Raw genomic sequence first — 22531 nt, forward strand, 5'->3', positions numbered from 1 at the left:
TTGGACGCTTAGTTTAACAGCTAGCAGAAAGCACACATCAAGATAAATTTTGTTGTGAGAAGACACTACTCTCGTCTTTCTTCAGCTGCTGTGACTCCTTCAAATGCCGACTCCTGGGGGCGACTCTCTCGATATGAAGTCCAATTTGCATCACACTGAGCTTTTCATTGTGTCAAGACGAGTCAAAGCCTCGTGTGTCTTAAGATACACAATGTTTTTTGAGTCCTCGCTGAATCCATTTTTGTCCTCAAGACTGCATTACTCATTCACTCACACATGCACATAGGAGCCATCAACAAAACGTATTCATAGAAAACAAAATCCCCCTGTAGTCCTACAACTCTGCACATGTATACTGTCTTTGTTTTGGGAGGACCACATGCACTTCCGGGCCAAGGGCTCCCGCTCTGATCCTGCTTTCTGACAGAGTCTTTTATCATCCAGAGGGCTGTCCTCTGATCCACTACCAGGCCCAATCCGAGATTATCCGGCCCCAGCTGCAAGAGCTGCAGAATGGCTTCATTGTGCATCTGAGGTGCCTGGTGAGAGAGGCGATGAGGAGAGTCTGGTTTGCCCTTCATCGGTGACCTCTGTCAGCGCCCCAATGAGAAACATACCTGACTACGTTTAACAGACCACCTGGACTTGCTGGAGGTTTTCACTGTCAGTTCAGCTGTAGGTTAGCAGTGTTACACCAATACACTAAAGGTCAAAGGTCAAAGTGTTTGTCATATGCACAGTTAGGAAACGTGTTTCCCTGTACAATGAAATTCTTACTTTGCCGTCCACATGAATGCCACATAATACAAGTGAAATATAAAGTAGATGAGCAATGACAACTCAGTCAGGTTTATTTCACTTTAAAGAGTCGATTAAGAGTTAACAGTTATGCTAGCAGCTCTGTGAGGCTGTACTAAGGTACAGTGGTGTTTTGAGCCAAATGCTAATGTCAACACACTCACAATGACAATGTCAACATGGTGATATTTATCAGGTTTGATGTGTACCATGTTCAACACTGTGTTCACAACATTTCAACTGACATAGTGAACTTGTTAGCCAACAGTTATCATCCATTTGGAGTCATGTTTGTGTGGCCAAAGAATGTGGGTCCGATACTGGCACTCTTTTTATCTGTTTTTGCGCCTGAGGGGAAACCTCTGTCTCTTTAGCTGCCAAATTCTCCACTGTGTTCACCAGACAGTCACTAAGTCTGTCTGTCTGTCTGTCTATCTGCTGTTTAGTGCTTAGCAGGTGGGGTTCAGTGAGTTTTGAGAGCTTCTTCACTAAAAACAGCTGCTTGTTGCACCAGAAACAATACTGAGAGTGAACCAAAACAGTGGAGCTGCAGCTAAGCAAGTGAACAATGGGCTGAAACTCATAGTAAACTTCAATAAAGCCAAAGGAAACTGCAGATTCTCCCACTGCCACATTGTTTTCACATTGTCATCTGGTGCATTATGTTTGTGGAAATATTTATTCTAACGATTTAGGATCACTAAAGTCATCATTCATCATAATTCATCCTTATGGTGACATGAATGTCTGTACCAAATTTCATGGCGATCCATCCAATTGCTGACTCCATGGTCACCAGAGTAGTTAGGATTTGTCCTCTGAGCACCACTGCTAGCTTGGCTTGGCCGCACTCTGCAATACTCGTGACCACGGAACAAACTTACATTGCTCTCAGGCATCTACTATAAATACCAGAATCACAAGTTAAAGCAGGCATAAATTACTGTATGATAAAAGGGAGTAAATAGAAGGGTAGAATAGCTTCATCATCATCAAAAATCTGTTCAGATGAGATGAACCTATCTACATCCAACTAATAAAACTGATTTAAGCATAAGCCTTGGGATCAATGTGCTTTGCCAGAGATTTTAACAGCATCACACTGTTTCCCCCTCACTGAACAGAACTGACACAAAACAACCAAAAGTTGTTGCTATGGGACAAAGATACATCCCCATCTTCCAAAAAAGTATCTGTGAGGATAAACGTCAAGTCACTTTCACACACTCTTGTAGTCAGCAAACAAATTAGCACTAACAACTGTATTCCATTTTTAAATATTATGAAAAAAGAAGTCATACCTCAAGTATGATGGACAGCTATCAAAATATCAGACAACTACATAGAGGGGAGCAGCCAATATACTGTATTCCAGAAAACCACATACTCAGAGGTTGAAACCTCTGAAAATGTTTCTGTCTTGGTGAGACGGAGCAGAGAGCAAGAGGAGAGGGTGTAATCAAAGTGAAGTACTACTTTTGAAGCCAATCAACAACATTATAAATTATGATTATTGAAGACAAAAAGGTCAATAAAGTCCAGAGAAAAACAGATGGGAAGACAGAATTAATCTCCACCAGCTACAGTAAGAACTGGGCAGACACATCCATCTTTGGCAAAGACTTCAGAAGAAAAATTGCAGACATCTAATGGTTTTTAATTACTTACTGTACATATAGTAATTAGTTAGCTCCAGGACGTGCCTCTCCCATTATGAGTCTCTCCCTCTCTTCCATTCATGTTAATTCCCTCTCTCTCTCCACACCAACTCTGACTTGCCCTGCGTGAGGCAGGCTGTGCCCGTGCACCACAAGCACACACCGAGGCTGGTAATTACACTGGTTAAATGGTAGTAATGACAGAGATAGGAGAGGAGTGCAGCTTCCACAGGAATGAATATACTCACTCAGGAAGAAGGAGGCGCCGATGCTGCTGCTCACTGGTATGCCACAGCAATTCTGGCAGACTTGAGATCAGTGTGGGGTGTAACCGAGAGCTTGTGACAAATGTAACGGGATCAGAAATGAGGAGGGATAAACCTGCTGTATGTCTGTGTCTGCAAACATAAAGCAGTCTAATGATATCTGAGATTGCAGCAGGGATGTATGGACACATTAAAGGATGTACAAAAGCCAAAGCTTCAAAAAAGCTACAAAAATTATTTAAACACATTTTTTAAACTGCTATAACAGGTTTTTAAAACTCTCCACAGATGAAACATCATCAGCAGCTGCAGTACATGCTTAACTTAAGCCAACTACTGTATGCCAGAGCTAGATCATGGACTGGCTTGAGGAACAGATGGTGGCACATATGACAGGCAGGCGGTGGACAGGAGCAAAGCAGAGCACGACACTGTAACATAAGACAGTGCTGGCAAGCAGCCTTGGGACAGCACAGGCAGCATTCATGACCACCGTGGCTTCTGCTCTGACCCTAAACTCAGTCGATAGCCTCATCTAGAGCCAGCTGAAGAGACGAATTTAAAAAACTAAAGGGATTATTAAACTGAAGACACAAATAACCATAATATGAATGGCTCAGGCAGTTTCAAATGTGTGTACAACTGGGAACACAGAAGCTTGTTTCCATTTCATCACCAAAGAAAATGAAAGGCAGAGATGCAGACTTGAGATCCTATGACTACAAATAACAACAGGAGAAGCTAGCGGAGTGCTGTAAACAGAGCAGAGATCAGGTACATGCACAGTGGACTCCTTCCTTCAGACCAGGGGTGTGTTATAATCTAAAATAATAGCTTAATTGTTGTTTTAATGATGTGTGAGCTGACATTATCGAGTAGGTCACTCACTTCACAAAAACAATCAAAAATGCCTTGAGAGTCCACACATTCACTGCATCATGAAGCAAAGTAGGACAGACTACTGTGCCTGCAGTGTGTACATGCTCACGCACCACCAGTTAAAGCTACATTAACTAAGATTTAGCAAAAATTCAGATAAATCAAGTCAAAGTTGTCGAGAAGTATTTTCTCCCTGCTGTCCCCCCCCCCCCCCCCCACTGATCCGAGGTTATAAGACACGTTTTTCAAACCATTATGGCTCATTTCAAAGATGGATCATGGAGGCTCCTTGTGCAGGTACAACCCAGGATGGGAGTGGACCTGTTAAACCCAAGAAGTCATGTTCTGTAGCACATTAAGAGTGCGACAAAGAATGAGGCAAAACTAGGGTTAACAGTGGTTTGGCATGTCTGAGATGGAGAGAATTACAAGCATCCAAAGGACTAAAATTTGACATTTGTGGCTTTCTTCCTGCTAGGCGTGTAAGTACTCTAGCAACCCAATGTTTATGTGGGCACCATTAGCAAGCTAAAGTAAACTTTTGTACCTTTGTAGTAAATTATTCTGGTTTTAATTTGCAGTCATTGCAACTGACTGCAACAGTAGTGTTTTGTTTTCCAATTAGCAGAATTCAGTGCATTTTCCTGGATTAGCAAATGAAGTAATTCAATTTTGCAACTCTGCGTGGTTTTGGATCAGTTTATGTTGGACATAACACTGACTCTGGGAAACTGGGATGCCTGTTGGATATTTCAAAACCTAAACGATTAACTGAAAAAATAATTGGTAATTAGATAATGAAAATAATCTGCAAAGTTAGTCACAAGGGTGGAAATGAGGTGCCAGGGGCTGTGTGCTCTGCAGTGGACCAGTCGGGAAGGGCTTATGAAGACAAGTTACAGGATGACAGCTGGTCTGTCTCTGTATTTCCCTGATGTGCTTGTAGAGACAGACTGTTTTTCCCTCTACAGAATCAAATTTGATAAACAAATCTGATGCCATGCTGCTGTACGTGCCAAACAGAGGATGCGCTGCTTCCGACCAGGCATCACTCTGAAACCCAGCTGTAAGACAACAGCAAGGTCTTTTCAGCAGAAAAACTCCCTGCACAGCCAGAAAAATGCAAATCATAAAGAATGACTGTTTGGACCCTGTTGCTCTAGTATTAGCTCAACTGGCAACTGGCTCATAACTGATTTTATAGAAGCAACACTGCCTCCAGCAGGCTAGGAAAAAGTGGACGAAATTTTTCATTTTTAATGCAATTAAAGGCCTTTTTGAGAAAATTAAATATTTTTACAACTTTTTCAGAATTGCAGATGCCTGACCTAACAAAAAGCAATTTCTGGACATCACCTTAGAGCAGACTTTTGTCCCTGACTCACTCTGCCAACAACACAACAGCAAGGCTGTTTTCAGACCGAGTGTATTTATATGAGGGATTTTTCCAACTATCAATACTGACACACTAGTGGTAAAATTGGCTTGTGAACTTTCCACCATAGGTGAATGAGGTCTTATAATTATACTGTATTTTTTGTATTCGTATGGTTGTGAAAAGCAACTAGTAACTAAAGTTATAAAATAAAAGTGCTGAAGTAAAAAGTACGATATTTGCCTCTAAAATGTAGTGAAGTCAAAGCAAAAATGAAAATACTGAAGTACAGATACTTCAAAATTGTACATAAGTACAGTACTTTAGTAAGTATACTTAGTTAAATTTCCACCAATTTAGAACAGATAACAAAAAGTGTGATCAATTTGTGATTAATTGCAAATGAACTATGAACAATCATGCGATTAAATATTTTAGTTGACTGGCAGCACAAATTAAAACACAGCAGGGAGTTGCGTTTTTGCCAGATCAGTCTGAATGACCACTAAAACAGCAGGAAACGGTAACAACACACTGGCATATCAGAACACTGGGCTGGAAGGAAACCCACAGTGGAAACCACTGACTCCGGTCTATATCAGGCATGTAAATGTGTTTGACTTACGTGGAGGTGACATCTCCCCCTCTCAGACCGGAGGCCTGTGAGCTGCAGCTCTCTGTCTGTCGCCCTGCTTTCCGCTCAGCTCTCTTGTCTCCCTGGTCTCTCCCATCCCCACTGTCTCCACTGATTTCCATCTACATTGTTTTGCTGAAATTCACTGATGTTGCTAGTGTCTTTTTCATCTGCCTGTATGTCAATCTGTCAGACTGCTGTCCCATGACATCGGGACAGTTGGGGAAGAGGAGAAGCAGGAAGACCAGGGGTTGTGGTGAAAAGCACAAGATTCATTTAGCAAATGCACACAAGCACAGCCAGACATCTGTGCAACAAGTCTTATGATTTACACCCAGTTTTGAGGATCATTAACTGCGGCCCACATAACCATTCATCATTACTGTTTGCTACTTTGTCTGTGGGAGAATGGTGAAAGGAAAACAAGGAGCTGAAGAGGTGTAAGCACCAAGGAGAAACAGAGGGGAGGTCAAGAAGATTATGCAAGGGTTGAACAATACTGGTTGCCCTAAACCTTCCAATCCACTTCATTCCCATAGAGAAATTTTCTTTTTACTTTCCATTTTTCATAGAAAGGTCGGAGGTCGACATGCCAAGAGCTGCTTGCTTGCTCAAGGACATTTGATAAAGGTAGAGAGACTTCAAGATCAAAGATTTTTATTGTCATTTCACTATATGTGCAGGACATACAGAAAAATCGAAATACCGTTTCTCTCTCACCTAATACTGAATGCCCATACCATTTAAGAAAATAAAAGTAGCATAAAAATAGAATAAAATAGAGTAAGAAAACTAAATAAGACTAATTAAGATAAAACTAAACTGTACAACCTAATAGGCTATGACTCAAAACTATGTACAAACAGTGACAGTAGTGCAAATAATAACAAAAAGATTGTCAGATGGTCAGCATCACCAGGGGGCGTCGGTGATGAGGTGCATAATAACTTATGAGATGTACATGGACAGCAGTGCAAATGACCAACAGCAGCAGCTATGATGGTAAAAAAAACAGTCAGCAGCAGATTCACATATAATATAACAAAAAGGGGGAATGTACTGAGTTTGTGCAAAACAGCAAAGGTAGTCTTTTTATGTACTGTGGTGGGTTTCAGAACCTCATCTGTTATCCATGGCTTCTGGTTGGCATGAACACTGATATTTTTGCAGTAAGTGGCATCATCAATGCACTTTGTGATGTATGCTGTGACGGCCTCAGTGTATTCCTCTATATCTATGCAACTGTTATGAGTGGCTGCTTTTTTGATGTCCCAGTTTGTAGTGTCAAAACAGTTCTTCAGACTTGTTACCAAGAGGCTCATGAACTCCAGTGTCAACATGAACAATGGCCTTTCTAACCAAAAGTGGCTCGACCGTTTACCAAGCAGCTGGATAATACAGTATCAACACATCCTCCTTTACTGTCAGGATTGTTACATGTAGTTTCATAGTAGATCAGAGGCAGGTCTTCTGCTTTCTGAAGCTTTGAAAACTGAAAAAATATAAAGCAGAACAGCTGCTTGTGATGACAAGTTCACATCCGCAACCAGAATGAAACTGAAGAAAGTAACAGCGAGCTACTGTATTACTTGAACCATAAATAATTTGTATTGTGGAGCTCCTGTTCAATTGGATGCTCTCCTTTATGGAAGCAGAGTACATGCCACTTGGCCTGTTTCTCATTATCATTACAAAATACAGGAGAGGACCTGTTTTATCTACATGAGAGCAGAGCAGACAGGTCACGCCTATCCTGCATAAAAATAAAGAATGAAGGCACAGTGAAGGGGGCTGTGCACTCTCAGAGGTCAAGGGGTCTAAGAACAGGAGGGGTGAGCACTCCTCAAATACAAGTAGGACATAAAGAGGGGAGTGAAGTGGGGTCAGAGGAGGGGGTGGGTGAGAATCAGCAGAGATAATGCCTTGGGGGGAGGCCCATTACTGTCTGGCAAATACAGTTCCAGTCAATACTGATCAATCAGGGTCCACTTATCCTGCCACACTGAGCATAATAACTTTGTCTTTTGCAGAGGGGGAGAGCAGGGGTGGAAGGGGGTCAGTGACTGTCTGAGTGTGCATTTTCCTACAGCAAAGCATCAGTCCTTAACAAAACCAAACAGCGTGGTTTCAAGGCTTCACTCCACTGCCTTGAAAATGAAATAATACTGTAAGTGTAAACCTCCCAACCAGGACAGTGTGTGCACCACAGAACCAGCCCAGCAGTAACTATACTGGTCTGTGTACAGAATCTGCACGAGGTACCGTATGCAGCCATTACCACACACACACACACACACACACACAGACTCAAGGATACAGATCACATCGGTGAAATAAAACACAAACACACACACACTAAGAAACAGTGGCAAGGAAAATGAGGTGGACCCTTTGGATTTATCTGCATTGTATACATTTGTCTTTTGGTGTGGTCAGAGCTCCATCTAACTTACAACAATGAACAAGCACAACCTAAAGGTAAATACAGGGTAAAAAAAAAAAAGAAAGCCAGAGTAACAGCTGTGTGCTTAAAGGAATCACTGAAGCTGATTAACATCTCTGCTCATGGGTTTATGTAAATCCTGATGCAAGGCACAGTAGCTGTATCATGCAGTGTCACACCAAATGATGCCATACAGAGAGCAGTAGCGGTGCTGCTGAACAGCACAACTAATATGATAAAATTTGCTGCTTTTCTGAAGAGCTCATGTGTCAAGGTGCTACCAAAGTGTGGACTTTCAAAGAAGACGGTGGGCAGCAAGTGTCCTGGCACACATTTCGGCATAAACTTGTTTCCACAGAGGCAGGTTTACAAGTCACTGCCACAAACAACACTGGAAAAATTGGTGAGAAGGCACAAAGACACTCAGAGCTGGTAAAACACACACACACACACACCACAAAACCCCAACCTCTCAAATTGCCACAGGATTAAATCATCACCTCTGTGACACAGTCAGGCCTCAAAACACAAAGCAGATCAAGTTTGACAGAGGATTCATGAACATCAGAATGAAGACGTATGACCTCTGTGGCTTCTTCAAACACAGCATCTAAACATCAGTGTGAAGCAGTGGGGTGCAGAGAGCAGACCATGAGTTAAGATGTTGTTGCGATGGTATAAGATTTTCATAATACGATAACAGTCTCAGAAAATATCACGGTACTACAGTATAAAGTATTACACAAGTACTATTATTATCAGCTACAACGACCCTCAGAAGAATGAAGTGACTGTGCCAGTTGAGCTAGACTGAAACTAAAGAATAAACAGAGTGGCAGAGCTGGGAGGCGACAGTGGTGCGGTGGGTAGAGCAGTCGTCTCCCAATCAGAAGGTTGAAGGTTCGAATCTCGGTGCCTCCAATCCACGTGTCGAAGTGTCCTTGGGCAAGATGCTATTTTCTCCAATAATCGACTGGTTTGTAAAACTTCTGACAGTAGTGAGACATGCCGTCTCTCAACGATTAGCAAAATAGCTAATTGACTGTAGGTGTGTCAGACCTGTCTGTGCCCACACACACACATTTATATGTGAGCCAGGAGCGTCCGTGTGTGTTTCCGGGATCAGTGCGAGTTCTTTTGTAAGTCAGAGATTAGCGAACAGACAGACAATGTGGAGAATTATTTCCACAGTGCATTTTATAACCACCGTTTACCGTTTGGGATTACAGTTATAACACATACTATGATGTGCACAGAGGGATAGTGTTCTCAAAGGGGTTCGTTTTTGAGATATCCACATTAATCCTGCACTGCTGATTTACATTTCTTTTTTGGTGGATGGAGTTTGGTGATTTTAAGCTCCTCCTCTCTGCCATTTGTTCACTGCATGTGTGTGTGCATGTGGCGCCTGCTGCAGAGTCTGACAGGCAGTCGGGGAAGAAAGGTGCACACGCATTGCATTTTATCCATCAACACTGGATAATAAGTAAATGTGCATGGTATGATAACCATCAATTTTCATTCCATGGTATCCCATAAAACCAATACAACGCTGCAACCCTAAGTTCAGCATTAATACTTCTGTGAAAAAAATGTATAAATTCACCTGCTAGGGTTGTGGATGAGAAGACGTGCAAATCCTATCTCACTGGAGTAGAGGGGCAGCCAGCACTGATGGGATATAAACCGAGTGTGTGTCTGCAGGAATGTCTGTGTCTTCACTATCATGGGCGTTATGTTGTGTTCAAAATGGGATTACTGTAACAGGTCTGATGAATATTTTAGAGCATTCGCTGTGTTAGTAGCCTTCCAAAGCTCAGCCTAATGAAGCTTTTTCCTCAGGCTGTATGTTGAAAAGCAGCACAGGCAGAAGAAAGATTAACACAATATCTGTGCAGCCTCTGTGCTCTTCTATTTTCAAATCTGGGCATCAGCTAAATGCACAGGGGACAGCAACACAAAAATCTTCATAGCATTTGTCTTGAGCCAACAAGTGTTTTCCAAATGTTTCATGTCAGTGTATTTTTAACTGACATCTGTACCAGCTGCATCAAAGATGGTCAATTTAGTCTTGTAGAGTTCTCATTTTAAATAATTATGAAACCTTAAGATTAAAGTTAGAGTATAAATTCAGAACAACATAAACATGGTCTTCACTTATTTTGATAACTGATTAATAATTTGTCAGTTTATCAAGCAAGGCAGTGAAAAACTGCAATCATTCTGTGTGTGGGTTATTTTTTGTTTTATTTTAAAAGGAAATATGTGTTGGTTTTGAACACTGGGTTAGTCAAAAGACATTTAAAAGATGTCACCTTAGTTTCTATGATGTTTTCCGGCATTTTAAAGACTAAACAGCCAATCAATGAATAGAAAAAATCTTCAGCATATTGACTGAGAGAGAAACTAAAACTTCCCCCCTTTCCCCTCTAGGAAACCTGTGTTGCACAGCGTGCGCCTCTAGACAAAACAAAGCTACAGCACATTCATCCATCCCGCCATATAAAATCCCTGCGCTGATCTAAACATAATTGTCACAATTATGGATTAACTTTTAAATACACATAAGCATCTGAATCACCAGTAATATTATCTGAAGAAGAATTAAGCAGCTTGCTATCACTATACAAACACACAAACTCTTTACTTCTTTCCTGTAGGTTTCTCTTTGAAGTGAATATGCTGTAGGAGGTGGTGGGCAGCGCCATTCACACTCCAACACTGAGGTGGGGACTGCCACATTTTCACCACTTTCACACATATGTGCCTCTGCAGACACCTCTGTTGTCCCCCACGGTTCTCGCCGCCTCATTTGATTCAAATTGAAATGAAGCAATGGGCGTGTTGAGAGACACACAAAGAGACCCTGGTTTGCTTCCTTCCTCGCAGGTGAGTGACATGTGGCTGTGTCCCGCTGTGACCGTCTTCATTAAGATGAAATCATGATGGAGTGGGAGTGTGAGGACAAGCCACTGGAGGAGCAGAATGAAAGCAGACGCTGTGCTCTCAAAGTATCCCTGTGCACACTACAAATAATCAGTATATCAAAATGAATTTGGCAAGTGTCTGCAGGGATCGTAAGAACACACAGAACATAGTCTGTTCCATAGTCATTCCAACCAAATTATGAACGACACTGATATGACCTAGAACTGTTTACCAAGCATATTAATGTACTGACATTTTTAAATCACCTTTTTGTCAGTAACTTATAAATTAAACCCCTGATGATGTCATTAATTAATTCTTAAATATGACATGGAACAGTAGCAGGAAACTGAAGAATAAATGGATGGAATTAAAAAAACAAACATTTATTTAAAGGTCCATATATACATTTTACATAACATCAGGTCTGAAACAACAATACTGGAGATTCTCAAGACAGTTTTTGTTGAAATCAGTAATGATACCATCTATGGCAGGTAAGAATAAATATTTGAGAACTTTGTAAATGAAATTTGGGATGTCTTAATACCTTTAAAGGATTTCTTTTAAGGAAAATCAAATCAGTGCTTTTCAGACATCTCAAAAAAGTCCCTGTTATTTCCTCAGCCAGCATTTTGTAAAGATACATGCATGTGTATTCCAGCAACTGTTATTATTATAATTATGATTGTGAGTCATAATAACTCATTATCACTGGTTAAAAACCTGGACTGTGATAATTATCTTCCAACCTGAGCTTCTTCAACACAAACAGCAGTGATAAACCAATTCAAAATCAGACATCCAGAGCGACTGAACCAGGTCCACAGGCTGTGTGCTTTAACTCTGGGCAACAACAGAGGAAAATACAGTGATGAAGTCATATGCAACACACAGTGCTCCTTTGACCAGAACCTCTTGGAAATGCGGCTGTATCTGTTTGATTGCTACGGTGGTGCTGGTTGCCATAGGAACGGGAAGGTGCACCAGGCGAGAAGACGTATGATGTAGGCGGTGGGCCGCAGGCAATCAGGACACACAACCTGAGAGCGCAGCAGCAAAGAGACAAAGAGACTACGAGATAATCCCCACAGCAAGGCCGTCAGCTGGTCACTGTGAAGAGTGGCGTGGGCTGCTCCTGCAGCAAAACCCACAGACGCACAGCATGTGCTCTAAACAGCCGTGAACTTAAAGCTCTCTGAAGGTGCTGCAGTTGATCTTTTGTTGCACTTTAATTTTACTTTTCTGTCTGGAAAGTGTTCACTCAGCTGTCCTCAGATCTGCTCCTCCTTCCTCTGTGGTTGCATCAGTCTGTCCATCACTCTGCTGGCTACTTATAACCGCGTGCCACGTGAGCATCAGAGCATATCTGAGCGGGTTCTAAACTCCTCAGACATGAAATAGCTTAGGGTAGTAAAAATGTGCTTATGAACAGACTTTCCAGCATCTGCTATTTATTTCATTTCCATATCATGATCCAGTCAAATAAATTCCTTTTTCTGTAGTTCCTGGTCTTAGACCCCATCTACAGTGAATTAACCAGCCATATGTCCAGCTCCAGAGCCAGCTGTGTGCAGAGGTTTCATTCGTTTTATCTGCAGTCTGAACCTGGACACAGTAGGTAAGGACTAGCAGAGCAGTTTAAGGTTGAGCTTTACTCCAAGACTGGGAATTTCTTGGTGAAGCAACCCCCAAAAAACCCTTTGCCCTTCCTAAACAACATGTCTAAGGAAAGGCCCTTAACTCTGACAACATATGATGAAACCTTCACCTCCAACAATCCTAAACAGCTGCTGGGAGTGAGTCCAGGCCTGCATGTCATGAAACAGCACTCATCACCACACAGACATTTTCTCAACATACAGCCATTCTCCCTGCTCATTTAGGCATATCGCCTGACGTCAGGTGTGCAGGATATGGTTCTTCTTACCATTGCTAACTCTGAGAGATGAGACAGTCCAAGTAACTTCAAAACAGTGCTGATTTATTCAAAGGATCACAGGTAAAATTAGCATTACACGCTCAAGTATCTTGCACCTCCAAACTGTAAGATGAAAAACCCTGAGCCCACCAGGCCTATACATTATATCCCCTCGGCTGGGCTAGCCCCATACTACACAGAAAACATCTACCGAGACGTCTCTGTTACCAGCTTTGCAGCTGGCCATAGCAGTAGTCAAAACATGAAGCAAATCAACGTGTGAATGTGTGTGTCTGTTGGTTAAGCATTTAACAGTCTAACTAGACATCCTATCTCCACTAAACATTTCTAATACATAAAGTATCTATCCAATATCTATCTGACTAAAAATACCTAACAGGTGGCTATCAGCACACAGTGGCGATAACCATCCAGATTTTGTCGGCTAGCTACCTGTTGCCTCCACGGGAGGTCAGGTCCCCATTTTGTGTGACAGACTAGCAGACAGTGCTCCTGTTCAGTGGCGTGCAGGCCAGACACATGACCAACTGACACCTTTGTCTGTGGAAATGAACATGAGCCTGATTCTTTGATTCACACTCAGATCAGAAGGCCAACCCCTGACAAGACTTAACATGTTTCTATAAAGGATGTGACTTGCAGAAGGTAAAGCTGTACCTCAGCACTTAAACAATGAGCTATCAAACTGATGACATGTTAAATTATCCATCTTTATATTGTTTAAAAGACTCAATAAGAGCTTCAGCTACACAACCAGTGAAGAAATAATGACTGTAATAAAGATACTTAAGTGACATCTAACAACACACGAATATAAGGAAGAGAGAGAATAAGGAAGTAAGGCTGCATGTCCTCAGCACTGCCCTTGGCCTCTGCCCCAATGTGTGTGCAGTGAGGCTGGCTGTGCTTTTGTGTGTGTGTGTGTGTGTGTGTGTGTGTGTGTGTGTGTGTGTGTGTGCGTGCGCACACTGCAGTAGCAACAGGTCCTCTGGGTAACTTACACCGTGACAGCTGCTGCAGCTCCCACAGCGATGTCTCAGGGGAGAACAATGAGCTCCCGCTGATCCACACCGATTAACACTAAGGGCACACACATGCACCACTGAGGAAAATGCACTAACACACACACACATTTATATTACAGCATTTAAAATATTTTCAACATGGTATTCAGTATTCACTACTACTCATCTTCTTCAGTAATGGGCAACAGTTTGGGGATTTTGTTGGATCTTTTTGTGCATTTATTACTTACAGTATACAGTAGTTGATCAGCTTTGTCACCTTGCTTAGACAACGTATGTGCTACACATCACCGAGTTTAACCGTATTATCTGTAGCTTATTCAGTTGTCCCGAATGTTTCAAAACAACATGCAAGTTTCACTATATAAAGTTTTACTCTATACACAAAACACTTCAGACAGGCATTTCAATGCAATCCCATCCCGCCTCCTGCGACACTGAGCAAAGCTCCGTGTGGAAATCGTTCAGGTAGCAGCTTCTGCTGATGGTCGATGTTTCCAGTTAAAATGACAACAGGCAGAGTCATACCAGCTGTTGCAAACTAATGTTAACTCTGTGACTTCAATTGATGGCAGGACAAAATGAAAGCGGCTGTTGTCGGGTTTGTGGCCTCGCTGCAGCCGGTGGACAAACAGTGAACTCGGTGCTTCTCTGTTGTTCCAACAACTCCAACAGAGTGAGACGCCTTCACTGGTAAAACTATCAGTTGACCTCACATCATTGATGGAAATGTAGCACATCAAGCAAATGGTTATAAAGATGTGTCTGCCCATCTTTTACATTAAATATTACATAAGAAATTTCATTAGCTTTTTGTTTTGTTTAGTTTTTAACCCAAGGTCCTGTCAGATGGGGAAAGAGGTAGCCTACTTTCAGCTGCAGCACAATCTTAGCCGAGACGGGAGAAGTGTTCAAATTGTCAGATATTGGCCGATTATTACCAGTGAAGCGCCAAAACCCAGGAGTGGCCATTTGGGACAGCCCTGCTGTCAAGAGACAGCTGCACAGACAGGCCTGCCATTGCAATGTATCAGTGACACATGCTTTTATAATTGGGAATAACATTAATTCATGTTTGCCTGTCAAGACAATGACAGCTCTGAAGGCAGAGCCTGAGAGCAATTCATCTATAGCAAATACATCTGTCATATTAAATCACAATTCAGTGATTAGCTGGCGTTTCCCTTTTGTACTCAAGTACAGTTTGGCAGAGCAGTAGCAGACACACAACCTATGTGATGTGACAGACAGAGCACACTGTCAGTGTGTGTGCCCCTGTTTCTAAAGGCTGACTGGACAGCAGAGAGAGATTTTCTCAAATTACCCAGAATTATTATCAGCTACAAAAATAAATAAAGAAATCAGTCGGCTTATTGTGATTAAGAGGTTAGCCATCATTAGACTATTATCATAATCTCTCTCAAATCCCCTAGACACACACACACAAAATGAGCAGCAGAGGATCTGCTCATTTTACTGCCTGCAGGTAACAAATCATGGCGTCTTCTACCGCTATGGTCTAGGGGTTGACGGAGTGGACTAGCAGACATGTTGGCAGCTGTTGTGTTGTGCACATTACTCAATCTCTTCTGTAACTCAGGGTTTTTGACACTGTTATTGTGCTTTGTCTTACCAGTCTTTATGCTGCCTGCTGGCTCCAGCTTCATATTTAATGGACAGACATAAGAATGGCATCAGTCTTCATATGCAGTGCTGGCCTTACATTAGAAAACTATGATAAAACTCAGAGAACACTTTTAAAGGACTAAAGTGTAACACCCTTTCACATCGAAAGACAGCATGTCATTAGCCACACTGAGTTTTATGGTCAGTACTTGTAAGATTGCAACTATATTTCTCTTGACACTATATCCCATCATGCTCCTGGTGGGAAGTTACAAGGAGAAAGAATTGAAAAATGAGGCATAAACAAAAGCAGCATCTGGCTACAGCTGCACTTGTGCGTGCAGTGTTTTGCTTGGAAAAAAACACCCAAAATGAAAAATAGAATTTGGACATGACTCTATTGGACTGAAAGGAAACAGTGAGGTCTGTCCACCATCGCTCTCTCTCTACTCTTTTGTGGTACAAACTGGTTGACATGTCAAAAAGACACACATGCTCACTCCATCTGATTGTCCCCCTTTGTAAGGGTCCAACAGAACCCTTCCTTCCGAGGCCTCACCAGAGTCTCCATCATGTTTACTGCTGATTCTGTGCCCAGTATGCTGCCTACTGGTGCCAGAGAGCGCTCACCCTCTAGCTGTTTACAATGTTCGTGTCACTCCACATGAGCCAAGAGTAAAGACTAATCATCTTAAACATGTTTTATTTTATAGGAACATGAAGACAAGAAAAAGACTTGACCTAAAATAGCTCTGATCACCACCATGACACGACTGCAGCAACACTCTCGTGATTTTATTATGACACTGGAAATGTGTCTGCGACATTGAAATCACTTGAAACGTTGTTGGGTGTAAGCATAACTGTCAGCATGAAAACAACTGAGTGTATTTTCTAAAAGGGCAGCATGGTGGCACAGTGGTTAGTGCCGTTGCCTCACAGCGCAAAGGTTCCAGGTTCGGGCCCCACCTAGGACCTTTCTGTGTGGAGTTTGCATGTTCTCCCCGTGCTTGCGTGGGTTCTCTCCGGGTACTCCGGCTTCCTCCCACAGTCCAAAGGCATGCAGCTTAGGTTGATTGGTGACTCTAAATTGCCTATAGGAGTGCGTGTGTGTGTTTGTTTGTCTATGTGTTAGCCCTGCGATGGATTGGCGACCTGTCCAGGGTGTACCCCGCCTTTGCCCGATTGCCGGCCGGGATTGGCTCCGGCCCCACCCGTGACCCCGCTCAGGGATTAAGCGGTAGAAAATGAATGAATGAATGTATTTTCTAAAATATCAAACTATTTCTTAAAGTACCAAAGTCAGTGGCAGTGAATCTGGCTTGATTACTTATTATTTGAGGAAACATTTTTTGAGTTTTCCAGTGGTCTAATACTGTATTTTACACAGGCAAAGATCTTGAAGATAACATTAAACAGTAGTGCACTGATTTTGTTAATAAGCAAAAACATATTCCTCCAAAAACTGTGTTGAAAAGGCATAATTTCAGTTACAATGTATAGCCTCTGGGATTTTTCTACAGCAATGCTTTCACAGGAGAACCAGGAGCAAGAGTGTGTCGACATGCAAGTGTGTGTGTGTGTGTGTGTGAGCTATTGGTTATTTCAAGGCTCTTCCTGTAACTGTATCAGTGCAGTGACAGACTAATGAGGCTAAATGATGATGAGGCTTCAGGTAAATGGTCTTAAATGGTAAATGGTCTTATACTTGTATAGCGCCTTTCTATGCTTTTACAGCACACTCAAAGCGCTTTCACATTATTCGGCCATTCACCCATTCGCACTCACGCATTCACACACCGGTGACATCACCGGGAGCAACCAGGGGTTTAGTGTCTTGCTCAAGGACACCTCGACATGTTGACTGGACAAGCCGGGAATCGAACCGCTAATCCTCTGGTTAGGAAATGACACGCTCTACCTCCTGAGCCACAGCCGCCCCCGCCCCCGGTAGAGCAGGCCTCGAGCAGGGAGACAAGACGGTGCGTCAGACAGCTGTGAGGGAGGCAGGGATTTTCCTCCAAAAGCTTTACTTTTACAGAAACATTATAGTACATCTGGCAGAGGAGAGCTGGTCTCATCACCTGTAATATCCACTGGAAGCTACAGCTGGAGCTGCAGTGTAATAGAACATTATCATGTCATGATTAGTAATCCCCATGAGGAAAATCCCTCCTTCAAAGGGAGGTCAGAGGTCAGGGTAAACAACTTGGTCTCAGGTGCTCAAAGTAATTCCTTCATCTCACTGCCCTCGACCTCTGAGATACATGCAGTCCTGCTGCAGTCTACTGATGTAAACAGACTCTTGTTCAACAGCCCCCTGACCCGATGGGTGAGGGTCAAACAAGGTCAAATCAAAAAAATTCCTAAAGCACACTTCTCCAGGCACTAGTAAAAACGGCACAAAAAATTAGCCAAAAAGGGTATCTGGGGCTAAGAACTGGATCTGGCAACATTTAAGAAGAAGAAAGATAAAAACAGACCTCTGTGCTCAGCTACTGTGCCTTGATCAGTGATATTTCAGCAATGAGCATGTGTGCTCGCTTTACAGTTGAAACAGTTTGTCAATCAATTAGTTGGCCAACAGAAAATTAATTGGCAACTATTTTGATAATCGAATAATCAATGTGAAATGATTGGCTTTAGCACATAGCATACATTTTAGGGATATCTTCAGGAACATTTCCACAGTAAATATACAATATCCACTGTGTCTTCGCTGGCTTTGAGGATGGAAGGAGGTCGAGACTTTTATGCTCATTTGTGCAACCAACAACCGAGCAGAATCTCTGCTTTCCTCTGAGCTGTGCCATGTTGCTGTTCGTCTGCTGTTCTAGTGGGAAAATCACATTGGCGGACTGGTAGCACCAAAACCAGATCTGAGTGGGAGGAGGATCTCTGAAATGAACTGCCGCATCATTTTGTATGACATCATAAAGAGAGACAAATGCAAACTGAGTGCTCGAACAGGGGTTTATATAAATGTAGAAAAAGCAAAAGAAGCAGGGACTGCCCTTTTCTCATCCTTTGTGTGTCTCTAAAAATGCTCTAAACATGAATTTTGCATAACGTGTGTCTTTTAACATTACCACAGACAAATGGAGCAGCATCCGTTCTACAGCCTCGCCTGACTGTCCCACTCCTGCAGCTTACTTGCCCTGAAGAAGACCGGTGGGTGGAAACGTTAGCTACACGCTATAAATACATCGTGCAAGTTTCAGTGTGCGGCCATTTTTATCATCTTTCTACCCCTGCAGCAAGTCACGATATCTTCGCTAAGCTCTCCTGACTTAGCGCACAAATCAGCTAAAGCATTTTAATTAATTTTGTGTCAGTTCATAGTTAGCTATTCCTTCGCCCTGCAAAGGCATCTTAAAATATTCATGATGAGAACAGATAGCGTATTTCTGTGATTGGGCGTGGTTTCCATGTGTTTACCTGACACGTCCCTAGCATTTCAGAGCAGAGAATACTCCTTATTTTTTCCAGATTTTGAAAGCTGATTTTACATACTTGCTATTTTTAATCATTCAAATGTGCGTGCATGGTTAATAACACATCTTCCTGTGGTGTGACAAACTCCGAACACATTTATTTCTACTTTACTCCAACCTTAAGAAAATAATCTGTCGATTAATTGATAATGAAGTTAATCAGGTGTAAATTTTACCCTGTAGCTTAGTCTGTCCAGCAGATTTCCTACTATCTCCTGGTATAATCAATTAAAAAAAACAACAACAACAACAACCAATTCTGTCACCATCATAATCACTAATGGTATGATATTTGTTTCCAGCCACTTTGAATGGAAACAATACTGCCAAGCGTCATGTGAGAGCATGATCACACCTAGCACTCACCTGGCACGTACATTGTTTTAAAGCAAGGACAAGAGTGACATTCCCATCATTTTTGTTATTAAACAGAGCTGTCTTCTTTTCTGCAACCTACTCGAAAACAGCAAAAAAGTGCACTGGGTCAAGTTGTGTGTGTGTTGGGTTGTTTTTGGGGGGGGGGGGGGGGGGGGGGGTCCAAACAGTGGTCAAACAAAGAGGGCCTGTGACACAAATCCTACCAGTCTTTCTTCCTGTCCTTTCAGTGTTTTTCCCCTGAACAGTGCCTTTGAGAGAGGCGTTAGGCCTTACTCTGTGAGGACTTTGTGTGCTCTTAATGGAACAAGTGGGTTCACAGAGACAAACCCGACTGCTGCAGATCATTTCCCCCTCAGTTATTGCCTCTCCACAGCAAAAAATACTCAGACTGGGAGTCAGAGATTACACTTGGCAAAAAAAAAAAAAAATGTCACTGCGCTTGAAAATCCAGATTTTTAATTACGTGATTTATGACATAGTCATGCTTCTCACCTCATCTGGAGCTTTAAATACCATGACTGCAGCTGCCTCCACCCAGCATTTGTGTAGCCGTATGGTCTAGATAAGCTCTGCTGGTGGACAGAGTGGGGCAGGACTGAGGGAAAGCACTCAGAGATAGAGATAATGGTGTCCGGCGGTTCCCTCTGATGCCTATGAAGTGATGGACTCCTTTGGGATTTTCTATGCAGACAGTATTTACTGTAACTGGATTTGTGCTACAGCCAGTGGTTAGCCCAAGACAGAGTGTGGGAAAGACGTGGCATATTGTGGGTGTAATACTATACAGTCAAATTAATCTCAGAACAAGTAAAAGGGTATAACTGCTGGCAAATGTGGAGATTATTCAATGCAATCTCTCCAACGAAACGCAGGACAGAAAGACAGAACTCTCAGTTTTTCAGGTTATTATTTACACCTGACACTGTCTGCCTGGGCCTCACGAATGAACAAAGTCTAGTATATTGGATGATACAATCATAGGCTTTGAAACGATTCCACCACTCTCAGGTTTAACATGCAGCTGCAAGGAGCAGTCAGTCAAGTTTACCTTGACTCAAATGACAATAAGAGATGTGGTTAAAGGACAGACTGTATAGAGTGCCATAGGGATGATGTATTTTTGGAGGCCACCTCCAAAGTTAGTATCACCCTGGATCCCTCAACAAAAAGCCAGTAGAGTTTTTCCTTAGGATTCTGGATAATTGCAGAAACTAAGCTCTCTGACAAACAATAGTTTATGACACTTGGACATTTTGGTCAGCAAGATAATCTTCACAAGTGAACATCACTTTTATGATTTTTTAACCCAAATATAATCGCCAGCAGTAAAAAGCTATTGTTAGGCCATAAACAAACGACACTACAGATCCATGACTTCAGCGTCACCACCACAGCTTCCAACTTGTAATTTGACTTATAGCACTTACCTCTTCTACAAAATCCTTTCCCCTTAACGTGACCTGATCTAGATAGCGATCATGGCTGCGTCAGTGAGAATAGTTTCCGAGTTTAAAAATAATGAGGCTGTAATGGCAGACTGGTGAACAGATGGGTCTCTGTGCTGGCTTTGCATTAACCACAAACCTAATTTCAAGCATCTAATCAAAAACCCATTCAAAAAATCCACAGACTTCAAGGCAAGGGAACCGGAAGTGCTAATGCTAACTCAGTTTTGGGTTTTAAGACTCACTACTACAGCATTCTGTATAAAAACGGACAAAACAGCAGCTCCCAGAAGAGAAGCCATCAAGCTGGTTGCAGTATAGTTCAAAAACCTGTTAGCATATAGGACGTGAGCCAAAATAAAAATGTTGATTCCTGTCATTATATGTAGCCAATTTGTGCACACATGGTCATTTTTCTGATGTTTGTTTATAATAAATTATTTGAGGATATAAAAAGGTATTCTGTATTTTGGATGATTTGACAACTGACCTATAGCCTGATACCATGGCTCCACTTCTGGTCACTAATGTGCAGTTTCTGGTTGCAAAATGCATCACAAAAGAAAGATGGCTACCCATGTAACTGCAACATTTTGGCTTGTAGCAGGAAGTTCAGCCTTATATAAAGCCTATGGGCAGGACAGGAAGACAGCACTCTTCCTAGCCAATGTTTCTCATAGGAAACAAACAGGAAAACCACCCTAAAAACAAAAGGTACAAACCACTCCATACCTCTGCGTAAGCCAATATGTTGTATTCAATCTTATTTGAGAAGCTGGAACCAGCAAATGTTTGGCATTTGACTAAAACGATTCACTGATGATCCAAATAGTTGACAGTTAATTTTCTGTCGATCAGCTAATCATTCCAACTATAGAGAGATCAATGAGTTTAATCACAACACAATCAAAATAATTTGTCACCACAAATGAAGCCATAGGAATTTATGTGCCTAATACCCAATATATTGATTTCAAAAGGCAAATTTTTTTTTATCTAATCATATAATTTACATATTTAATGCATACATACAGTACTTATCATATTTTCTAAGTTTTGAGTTTGCCAGGGGTTTATAAGCAGCAGAGATCAACAGACAGACCTGAGTATATCCAAACCAATCTTGATACGATATTCACAGGCTATGTGTGAATGTGTATGTTTAGTTATTGATCACTGTAATCCTCCCTCCTATCATTACTAAAGACAAAGATGGGGGCTACATTTCTCAGTCCTCATTCTCATTCTGTGCAATAGTGCAGATGTTCAGCCAAAGCTTGTATGAGGTTTCAGCAGGCACATTTAACCAAATCCAAAGCTCCAAACCAGACTTTAAAACCGTGCCCAGAGTCTGAGCCTTTTAACAGCGTGTAAATACATGTGCTGACAAGACAACAGACAAACACTGAACTGTTTAAAGTTCAAACACTTGCAAAAAACAAAACCAAACAATGTGATCTAAACTCTGTCATATGGTGTAAATAATGACCGTAGGAACAGCTGACATGAGGGTTGTAGACTGTGAAGCAGTCACAGTCAAACCTTACTTTAACATGAGCAAAGACAGTGTCCAAGAAAAGTAAAGAACGTTTGCAGTACAGTTAAGTGCTGCTGATGCACCATGTCTTTTAAGCGTCGTG

At 42.0% G+C, this 22531-nt stretch overlaps 1 protein-coding gene across 3 annotated transcripts in view; it reads right to left on the reverse strand.

Moving 5' to 3' along the window:
• Window positions 1-22531, reverse strand: part of sipa1l3 (signal-induced proliferation-associated 1 like 3) — a 78711-nt gene that overhangs the window by 32507 nt on the left and 23673 nt on the right. The window contains exon 1 of one of the 3 annotated variants that reach the window (XM_020624485.1): window positions 2705-2789. The exons of the other annotated variants lie outside the window; for them this stretch is intronic. The gene's annotated coding sequence lies outside the window, so the exon portion shown is untranslated. Of the gene's footprint in view, window positions 1-2704; window positions 2790-22531 lie in introns of those variants that run through there. 3 annotated transcript variants of the gene reach the window in all.

This window comes from Monopterus albus, unplaced genomic scaffold (assembly GCF_001952655.1).
Source record: "Monopterus albus unplaced genomic scaffold, M_albus_1.0 scaffold328.1, whole genome shotgun sequence".
NCBI classification, from domain to species: domain Eukaryota; kingdom Metazoa; phylum Chordata; class Actinopteri; order Synbranchiformes; family Synbranchidae; genus Monopterus; species Monopterus albus.